This window comes from Chiroxiphia lanceolata, chromosome 16, assembly GCF_009829145.1.
Source record: "Chiroxiphia lanceolata isolate bChiLan1 chromosome 16, bChiLan1.pri, whole genome shotgun sequence".
Lineage (NCBI taxonomy): Eukaryota > Metazoa > Chordata > Aves > Passeriformes > Pipridae > Chiroxiphia > Chiroxiphia lanceolata.
Window position 1 is genome coordinate 13,587,801 of NC_045652.1, and position 10,932 is coordinate 13,598,732.

Consider the following 10,932-nt stretch of genomic DNA (forward strand, 5'->3'; position numbering starts at 1 on the left):
GCAGTTTCCCTTCTCTCTTGTGCAGGCAATACTGATGAAGTTGGTCTGTAAGCGAAGATTATTTATCTTGTTTTTAACCCTCTGCAGGAGAAGAACTCTGTTGTGCTTGTCCTGCAAAATCAGACACTCCGCCCGCCCCTCTTTTTATAAAATATTCTTTGTATCCTCCCATCTCCAAGAAAAGTCATTATCTCTGGATAGTTTCTTGAAACCCAATTGCCTTTATATTCTGGTCATAAGCAGAGCATTGTTCAAAGTGGGAGTGAGTCGTGGCTACTTTTATCACAACGAGAACCCATTATTGGCACTTTTCCCTTTTTACTGCTTCACTAGAGAAAGGCGGGCGAAAAATGGGACAGAAATCTAGGAAATGAAGGGTAATTTACAGTTCACAAAGGAGCAGTAAAAATTAATTAGCTGTCTGAAGATCCATTCCAACCTGGGCCTGGAGTTCGTGCCAGCTCTCTGCGTTGCATAAACTGGCTGTGCTGTGCTAGGCTGCTGAAATCAGGCTTGTGCTGTGAAATTGAGGCTCGTTGCTGAGGTAGAAGTCCTTTAGGGCATGCAAAATGTGTATACACACCTAATTTGGTGTGCCAAAGAGACATGATGCTGCATATAACTCAGGCCATTACATGCTCAACTGGCTACTTAAGGTGTTCACTATTAGTTGTCACAGTAACTGCTCATGTAAATTACTGATGCAGTTATTCACGTAATTTAACACTGAGCTCCTTTGAAAATCCAGGCCTAATTCCTCCTCTTTTTCCGTGATGGTGTCTGCATGAATGAAACACACTTTACACACCATATCCATATGGTCCAGTTCTAAAAGGGGACAGAGCCCCAGAAGGATCAGGGAGGTGACAAGACACTGGCCCAGCTGGGCTCTGGGCCAGTTTGGTCGTGCTGTGGGATGCAGGAACTGAGCAACTCCAGCATCTTGCCAATCATGTTGCCAGCCCTCCAGTCAAGCCTGAGATCCCCACCTGGAGAAAGAACTTCACAAATCAGAAATGTCCTAAATTGGATCCTTTTTTGGTGCATAATTTTCAAAACTGTAATTTCCATTTGAGAACTATTTGTCCTGATCCTGAGCGTCAGCTGAACTCATTTTTTTTCCCTGTAGTTTAATTTAGGCAGCAGATGCCATCAGAATGTTAATGCCTTCTTAATTCTCACCTACATGCTTTTATTCTTATTAATTTTGTTATCTGGGGCTTTAATATTCTATTTTTTTCCAGCTTTGATCAGTTGAAATAATTTGATGGCAGCATTTCAACAGGGCTTGCACTGGGGAAGTGTGTAATGGTGCATCACCAATGTGTGTTGCTGTGTATCCTGCAGCGTGCTCAGCTGTTGTACTGCGAGAGCATGAATCATGTGATGGTTTTAGGTGATTATAGATGAGGCCTCACTTATCCCTGCTGTGAACAACTAGAGAGGGAACAAGCTTTAAGGGCAGTTTCCCTGGTTCGGGATTTCGCCCGGTGCAATCGAGGGTCGGCGATCCAGGAGTGTGATCCCAGCCTGTGGAAGTGGAACTGAGCTTGCACTCAACGTGCTTGGACAGCTGCCCGGGCACAGCGGATGCTTTCAGTCAGCACCCTTAAACCACTGGTATGGGGAGGCGATGGAGGTGTCCCCACAGCACTCCCTGCTCCCACCTCAGGGGCTCAGGGGTGGCCCTTCGTGAACAAGAGCCAAGGGGAGTGGGGCAGAGATCACTCCCAGCTGGGATGAAGTGCTGGAGGATGCCCCCTCTCAGGACCAGAGGGCAGCAGGAGCTCTTTGCAGAGAGGCAGGGGTGGATGGGTTCATTGCTGCTCCCCGGGCGATGCCAGATCCAACTGCATAGACTGTCTTTCTTACTTGCGTGCTGGGAGGCAGCAGGTTTGGCTGCTGAGACAGCTTTAGTGAATGTCACCAAGGAAGGGATGTTCCAAGCTGTCTAGAAGTAACAAAAATAAAGTTAAGGATTGACAGAGAGAATGAACGGTTTTACTAATTTGATCAAAACACTTCTTAAAGAAAGAGGAAGAGAAATGCCCAAATCCCAGACAGTTTCCCTCCCTTCTGTCAGCAGACAGAGGCGAGGCCTCAACAAACTTTACTAGCTACTTTGTTACAACTTTAACAGGTAAAGAAGTTGTTTTTCCCAGCAAAGGGTGAGAATGACCCAAATATACCTATCAGGAAGAGTTAGAGAGGAGAAAGGAACTATTTGACCCTTTACATTATGATAAAACTCTGCTCTTAATGCACTCACAGGTGAGTTTGGGGCAAGCAGCTGGAAGGTTCCTTTATCACAACTGAAAGATACAAGATGAGGTTTTCCTAGAGAGACTGTTCCCATCATGAGGGAAAAGACAGAAGAGAAGGAAAGGGATACGGATGAATCAACATTTTCCTGTGTTTCTTCTCAAGCCCAGTTTCTACAGTGAGTTCTCACATGTGCATACTTAGTGCTCCCAATTGGCTTTTTCCTACCCTCAAACTCCCCAGTGTGTCCTAACAAATCTGAGTCTGTGTGTTTGCAAATATACCTTTTCCTAATGCACTCCCAAACATGTCTGAGTCAAGTCCCACCCCAGATGTGCCCTGTATAGGCTGTTATGAATAACTGGCTGGTCTGTGAGGGGCTATGCACCGGATCTGTGCTCCAAGCCAGGCAGATTCCAGCCAGCACTATGTGCTGCAAAGCGCTAATGGTGTTTGTTGGAGCAGTGACTCCAGACCAGAGCTTGCTCGTGTCTGGGCAGTCTGAAGGGTGACTGAAATGGTAACGAGCTTGTGAAGGAAAATCTCTGCATTCAACAAAAGACTGCACAAGGCAGGGGCCTGGGTAGCAGCTGCATCCAGCAGTGTGGTGGAAAAAATCCAAGCAGGGTGCAACTGTGGCTTTCATTTGGGCAGATGGAGTCCAGCTGCTGATGGGATCAGGGATGGGACAGCATCCTCTGGAAAGCTGGGATTAAGATACACAAGCGGTGCATGCAAATTAGGCATGAGATTATGCACACGAGAAGCACCATGGTCTTCTGGTATTTTGGTTGGCTTCCAGGTTGGGATTTGGAGCCCTTTATTTCTGGTGCATGAAGGCAGCAGCTGATGTGCTGAGCCTCAAAAGATGCCTCTGCCCCCGACGTCCGGATTCCAGCACGGCCCAGTGCAATGGCAGCCACACACTCAGCACAGGCTGTTCCCCCCCTCTGTAGCCCCTCCACGGGAAAGTGGATCCTTCTGCAAACCATTCCCAGCTTGGATAGAGATGCCAGAGGACAGAGTTCCAGAGGCCAGGTCCCTCCACAGGCTTTGCCCTGTCCATCACCCATTAAGAGATGATAGCTTTCTGGCTGATGCGACCTGCTGCATGACACATCCGACATTGTGTGTAGGACTTGAAGAGGTCGATGAGAGCTCTCTGAATCATTCATTGCTCGCTGAAGTAGGTGAGTGACTGCTGTTGTCCTTATCCTTTTAGAGAAGGATGCTCAAGCACAAACAGATTAAGAGATTTAGTGAAGGTCCCGAAGGAGGAAGCATCACAGCTCAGAAATAGTGCTTGGTCCCATGCTCAGACAATTATTCTTCACTTGTTTTTCTCTGAAAATCATGTACTAAGCTTTAGTGTTATTAGGGTTGGTCAGCTCATGCAGCATAAACACCATAATGTGAATTTAGTATTTTCCATTGTTTTTTTGGTAGTCCATGAATCAATCCCAGTTCACCAGTTTCTGCTGTGTCTCCATGATAAGCTTTCTCTCTTGGTCAGTGTTCTGTGTGCTTGGTTCATTCAGTTCACGTGGTTTTGTTTTTTTTTTGATCTTGTTCTGAGGAACAAGTCTCTTTTTAAAAACAAGGAAATCCTAAATCTTAGATTGCTGCTAACATTCCCTGGGGCTGCATGGAAGGATTTGTTCTTTAGGTTTCCTGAATGGTTTCTTGGTTTGCAGGACCTCTCGCCCCAGTCACGAACAATGTTGTTATTTGTGTCCTTATTGCATCCAGACACTGACTTGGGCACCAGTGGTGCAGGTGCTGGACAAACACTGAGGTATTTGTTTTCAACTGGGTGGTCCTTGTCCTGAGGAACTTATGAGATCAGGGTTTGCAGTGTGCTGCAGGTCAGGTCTGTCTTCATCCTTCTGGCTCTAGTGCAATGGTGAGAGGTAAATAGTAGAAAGAACAGAGTGGAAAGAAGGTCTTCTGCCTGAGATGTCCATCTGAGGTAATCCCGGGATAGTGGGGAATTGAGGAATTCATATATACACACTGGTAAATATGTATAAATGAAGGATTTGAAGAGACCTTCAGTCTGTTTGGGAACAATTGCAATTCCTGCTAAATAAGACAGCAATTCATGTGGCAACTAGGGTGGTCTTGGTTTTTAACCAATAAAAGAACCAGACTCTTGATCCCTGGATTTTTCTGCAGTATCCGTTTCTTTCTTCTTCTTTCTCCTTTTCCCAGCCAAATGCTCAAACATACCCAGAAAAGCCTGTTCCTTTCCCAGCTGGCTGCATCTCAGCGGAGAGAATCTGTGGCCCTCTCCCATTTCAGGCCTGTTTGACCTTGCCTTGTAACCAGATGTTTCACTGGAGAACGTACACTTGGGAGATCCTGGGTTGCATTCAGCTGCTGGTGAACTCTCTGCCTCGGTCAAGCGGCTGTAAACAAAACCAGCCCAAGAAAAACAACCTTTTCTAAACTGGGTTGGCCAAGGACAGAACTGAATCCAGAGATGCAGATGGCCATTAGTGTGTTGATGAGGCTGCAGAGAGAAGCTCATCAGAAGCCATTCCCGATCTTCAACCGTGTGTTTCACTTAGCTGAGGGATAACAGCAACAACTATTGTTCCCCTGGTTTCCAGGAGTTTGGAGATGCGTGACACACAGACCCCTTCCAGTGCTGCCCAAGGCACGTCATGCTGTTTGCAGCTGTCCATGCATTTGAGTGAGTTCTTGGCCAAGAGCATTTAGAAACTGGTGGCTTGGTGGCATGAAAGTCTCAGAAGAAGGACTCGCAAGAACACCACAGGAAAATCATGCATCAAGGACATCCTGTTTTTTTGTGAGGCATGTTGGGATTATTCCCCTGGGGTTTGTAGACAGGCTTTCTGCAGAAATGGTCGTATCTTCCACACTTGATTGGGAGAAGCTGTGAGCAATTTCATCTGGGGTTCAAACTACAGCAGGAGTTTAGATTGTCAGAACATTTTTCTTCAAATTTGGGAAGTGGCCAACCCTCAGAGTTCTCATTCTGCTCAAGGTGCAGTGGGATACTCATTAGCTTAGATGTGGTGAAAGCCTCACTTGCAAGATGGGCTCTATAACAGCATGGGGTGCCCTCATCCTGTAGTGAGAAATTACAGGGGTTGGGGGCAGCTTGGTTTGGACCCGGGGTTCGATCTGAGAAGGCTTTTTCCATTTGAGTTGTGCTTGGCCAGGTTAGAGGACAGAGGCAAGATTTGCCCCAATATCTCTGAATGGAATCAGATCCTGAGCCAGAGCCATTCTCCAGTGAAAGGGTGTATTATGCCGAGTGGAGATCCCTGAGAGAGGGATTTCTTGGCAGACTGATCACTGCTGTACGAGGGAGGATGGAGGCCTCTGACTGAGCACTGTACACACAGAATTGTGTTGATATCCACATCAGTGATTTCTCCTCCACAAGGGTCAGGCTTGCCTGTCCCTGAACATCTGCTACCACTCAGCAGACATTCACCACTGTGTTATTTATCCAATATTCAGTATTCCCTCAGAGGAAAATTTGCCATCTTCTGTGCCTATTTGTATACTACTCCACTTTCAACAGCCAAGTACCAGCTTGCTGTAGGAAATGTCGAGGTGACGTGGCAGCAGGCCGTGGCCAGTTTCTCCTCTGATCCATCTCTGGCCCCATAAATCATTTTTAATAACCAGAGTGCTCTTAATGCAGCAGTTCTAATGTGGGCTAGATCTGTTTAACCTAATCTGAGTATTAAAGCTGGTCACAGTGATATCTGAGCACCTGTGACTTCCTCAGACCAGCTAGAATTCAGGACTGAGAAGCCAATGACTTTTCCGGTCCACGTCGTACTGGCACATCCCTCTTGGAGTGATTAATCCCTTCCAGAGATGGCATTAGGGTCAGTTACACCAAGGTAAGAAGTGATGAATGGGGCCGTAGGGCAGATACTCCTTTCAGATTCCCAAATAAAAGAGTTTTCAGACTTTCCAGACCTTGGCTTCAGCATCTCAGGGAGACATTCTTCCTTTGCAAGAAGCTCTTGGGGTTGCATTGCTGAGCCAGCTGGGCACAAGGAGAGAGATGAAGAGAGGAAGGGATCTGCTAACACTACTTTGCCCTCTGTGCTTAGAGTGACACTTCACTACGTTTTAAACATCCGCTTCATCATTCCTGCTGTCCGATATCCCACTATGGCCCCAGCAAGAGCTATTTTAATCCCTCATCATTCATCAGGAGCCCCTTCCTGTTCCCTTTCTATCTGCTCCTGCCTGGATGTGTGTGCATCCCTCCACTGCAAAATCCCCCGTGGTAGCTGTTGTCGGAAAGGTCACCCAGGGATATTCACAAACAGCAGGTGTAAAATTAACAACTGGTGTGATTCCAATCATCTGGCAGGAAGGAAAACATTGGACAATAGGTAGAGCCAGGGTAAAGTTTCCAGCTGAAGGCTCATTGCCTGATATAGGATGGCAGATTGGTGGGCTGGGAACTCTCCTAAGAATGTGAAACCGATATGGTATTAGCAGCCCCCCTGCCCCTCCAACACGATTGTTTTCAGCTTGCTCAAAAATATTTGGAAATGTTACTGAGCAGGACGTGTGGGTGAGAAGGCATCTTCCAGCCAATCAGCCGAGTACATTGCAGCCCTCCCCTTGAATTTCAAGCTTTTGTTTTCCCTGATGGAAGGGAAGGTGAATCCTCCACGATTAATTTAGGGATATTAAAGCATTTTGGATGAGTTCCTGCAGCACACTAACAAGTGGTGCTCTCAAGGATTGCGGAAATTGCGGAGAGATGGCAAGATAGATGGGTGGATATATGTGATCGATACGGATTCTGACACCTTATCATTTTTGTTAGTGGAACTGATTTTAGCTGTGTGAAACAATGGGAATTTCACTTGATAATGGCATCTGGGTGGTACAAATCTTCCGGGGGCGTGAATGGAATGGTAGATCCTGTTAGACCTTGACTAATGTCAGCAACCAGAACGGCGATTTGAGTCTAGGAGCACGGGAATAAGATTTACTGTGCTGTGGATGTATCCAAGGAAAGTTGGCAACACTGAACGCAGTGAAGACAATGGAGAATGGCAAAGGTTGTTGAGAAGTTTGGGTTAAACCACGGTGAGCTGAATTGTTCTGCAAATATTGAAGTGAGTGCCGTAGAGGGTCTCGGTGTGGAGAAAGGGTTCGGCCAGAGGTTTTAATTAACACACAGCCCTTCCTCTGCTGGAGTTCAACACAGAATTCTGGTTTTTATGGAGTAAAAATAAATGTATGGGGATTGCTGCACCTTACGAGTGCTACATCAGTGCCTACAGCTCTCCAGCTTCTTTGATCTCCTCTGCCCCTCTCTTTCACCACTCTCAAAGCTCTCAGTGTGACATAACATCCTTTGGAAAAATATTACCACATCACAAACAGAACTTGTAGGCTCCTGCCCAGCTCACACAGCGTCCCATCCTCTCTGTGAAAGCTTTGATACAAACTCTGTCCACCACCACAATAATTAGTCCTGAAACAGTTCTCTTGCGGGTCTCTGAGCCTACGTAGGGATCCCGTTGCTCTCGCTTAGCAGGGATCTCACACGTGGACTGTGCTGACAGAGGGCACCGGGGCTGAGAGGGGGTCTGATAACGTGGCATACCCCTGACATACGTTGTCAGCAGCTCTGCCATCGCCAGCGAGAGCGAGGGGGAGGACTGGAATTCTCCCGTTCAATTGGGCGAATTTGATACCTTCTCGTTCTTGTGTCCTCGTGGCTCGGCCACTTGACATTTCTAAACATTCTCAAGCAAGTTCACTGGAAAACTATCCCATGTCAGGAGCTGGTGATGTCAAGGCTAATAACAGTCCTGGGGTCAAATCCTGCTGATCCTTCAGGCAAGGACCTCAAGATTTGGCTCCAAGTCAACAACAAGGTCTGTCACGTCAACGATGGCTTATTATGAATCCCAGCGCAAGCCTTTCCCAAACAAAGTGCTTTCGTTTGGTTTTCCATGCAGGAAAAGGTTAGCAGTTTCCAAAGGCGGATTCTCCCTTCCTTGTGTGGAGCGGAGAGCAAAACCGGTGAGCTTGGAACGGGCAACAGCACTTTGCCTTAGAGCAGGAGACAGGGACAGTGATAAATCTTTATCTGGGAAATTCTTCTCTTCCCCTCTGGAACGGTACAAGCCGATTGTTTTCATCTCTAGAGATTCTGTTGTTTTTTGTGGGGTTTTTTCTCTCTGTCCCTTTCCATCATTTGGATGTAACAATACCACTGGGCTGCCTTTGTTAACGTCACAATGGACCTCAGAAAGTGGGAACAAGCCATATTGGGAAAGGCACGGCTGGATGTCAGGGAAGGAGATAGCAGGGATCCTACTGACTTACACTCGTGGTGCACTGAAAAAAAGGAATTGTACATTGACATTCCCTTTGCTATTACTTTATAATCCTGGCACTGCATTGAGAATGCCACTGGAATGGTGTCCAAAATGATAATTATAACCACTTCCTATTTTTAATTTCCTCTTAATAAGGGACACAGTGGTCATCATCCTAACAATAATGATTCTGCTCTGCCCTTCCAGATGTCAGAACATTATAAAGCATGGATTAACAAACACTGATGTCTCTCTACAGGCTGTTCTTCTGAACTGAAAACTTCTGTGCAACCCAGCCAAAACACACATCAGCAGGTACAGACCTGAGCACTACAGAAAATGCTGCACCTGCTTTGCTGCTGGCCTAATTTTACAAGGGAGTGTTTGAAATAAGGTGACTAGCTCCAAGTCCCTTGGTGAGTCAGTGACAGAGAACAGATTCAGCTGTTCACATCTCCCCATTTTTCACTGTCAAATGGCCTTTTTTTTTTTTTTGCTGTATATTAGAAGGCATTTGACATGAGGTTCCTAAATATGTAAGCTGATGTTCAGAATTGCTGAGTCCTCACTATTTGCCCTCCAGGCAGTACCAAAACAAGATATCCATGGGGAAAGCTGTCTTTTCTTGAATATCAGCAACCTCTAATAGTTATTCTTCTTTATAGACTCATCTGTGTTTTTGCAGGTGGACTCAAGCTCTGCACACCCATCCTATGCACACATAATTAGCACAAGAAAAGGACCAGAGTAGACAGCCCTGCTCTTAACAACATGACTATTTCACACACTGTTTCCCTCTTAAAAATCTGCCTGATGATAGGAAATGCTTTGTCTGGGGGGGTTTGCACTATGGTTATCAAAAGTCTTAGCTAAGGGAAAGTTGGATCATGTGGTTGGCTGTGTGACGCTGCTTCTGAACAGCTCTTGACTCCAGAGAGATTGGGTTTCTCATTTTGCAAAGCGCTCGTCTCCCGCTGGCTTCTAGGAAGTTTCTGTGGGATCTCTCTCCATTCAAGGTCAGATTTCACATATCTCCTGAGATCCTAGAACCAGGGGTCTGCACTAGAGGAGCAGAAAGGAGAAGACTATATGAGGTTAGGAACATCTGAGCAAAACAGCCTTTATGGCTAAGACAGCAATTCCAATTATCCAGCACTTAGGCATCAAGAAGATTCAGATAAGAGGTCTCAGATTTAGCTCCTCTCTTCTCCCTGCAAGTTAATGTGCCATTTTTCTTCCTTTTTTTTTTTTTTTTTTAAGCAGACAATCAAATCTGTGATAGCAAATTTCAAGTTAAAAGGAAAAGATTGTCTCTGTAGAGAATGGAAAAAACCATTTTGGCTCTCAGGTGAGTTTTGTGATCCACCTGAAGCACGAGTAGATGTCATTGCACACACATTAAAGAGAAGCTGGTGAGCTTGTTGCAGGAGTAGCTGGATAAATTCCTATAGGTTTTTAATAAAATTATCTGAGTCCATCATACATACCAAAATGAGCTCCTGTATGCTTCCATCAGGCTATTTATACACTGAAAATGCAGGAACCTCCTTTCTGACTTCTGTCTTAAATCTGAGAAGAGTCAACTGGAAATCATATAGTTCCTGCAGTATTCAATCCTATGAAAACCTTCACAAAAGCTCTGCTCCGGAGTCCCATCCACTTCTTCTCCATTGCAAGGTGCCAGATTGCCAAAAGAAGAGGTGCCATCATTGAGCTGATATGAGCTGTCTCCCTTCCTTCCCCGGAGTATTTGTACAGGTCAGTCCCTCTAATATGTAAGCTCTCATCTCCTGGCAGTTTTCTCACAGGAGAGCTTCCCAGTTTTCCATCTCTCCTCGCTGCACAGCCACCCACAAACAGCTTCTCAGTCATCTGAATGCTCGTAGATCAGTAGCATATAGCAAAGCTTTACAGAGCATGTGCAAACAACCTATACACTAATCCAACAGCACTGTGTTGAAGCTTGTCTTTATTTGCTGGGATAGATAATCAACTTTCAAAGAGCTTCTTCCTTAACACTTTGCTCCTAGAAGGCCATCAGTCTAATCTAACCCTGATTCTACCAAGAGCTATGGCTCAGCACCCTGTTATACTTCTGAGCGATGCCCATGTCTTTCTCACCCATTCTGGCTACTTTTGATTGCCTGGATATGTCACCAAACTCTTCTGCAGGGTCCTGACAGCTGGTGTGAGTGTTATACAGCAGCAAATCTCTGATTCTCTGAGCCTTTTCTATCTCCCACGGAGCTGATTGAATCTCTCCCCCCACTTGCCCTTTGCTATGGGGTGTAGAGTAAGCAACCCTCTGAATCTGACACTCTTCCTACCC

At 45.9% G+C, this 10,932-nt stretch overlaps 1 long non-coding RNA gene across 1 annotated transcript; it reads left to right on the forward strand.

The window, feature by feature from the left end:
- Positions 1-8,573: 8,573 nt before the first annotated feature.
- On the forward strand, positions 8,574-9,348 carry LOC116794719. The gene is made up of 3 exons (XR_004359869.1): positions 8,574-8,638; positions 8,863-8,918; positions 9,289-9,348. It is a non-coding gene; the product is annotated as an uncharacterized LOC116794719 (long non-coding RNA).
- The last annotated feature ends 1,584 nt before the right edge of the window (positions 9,349-10,932 follow it).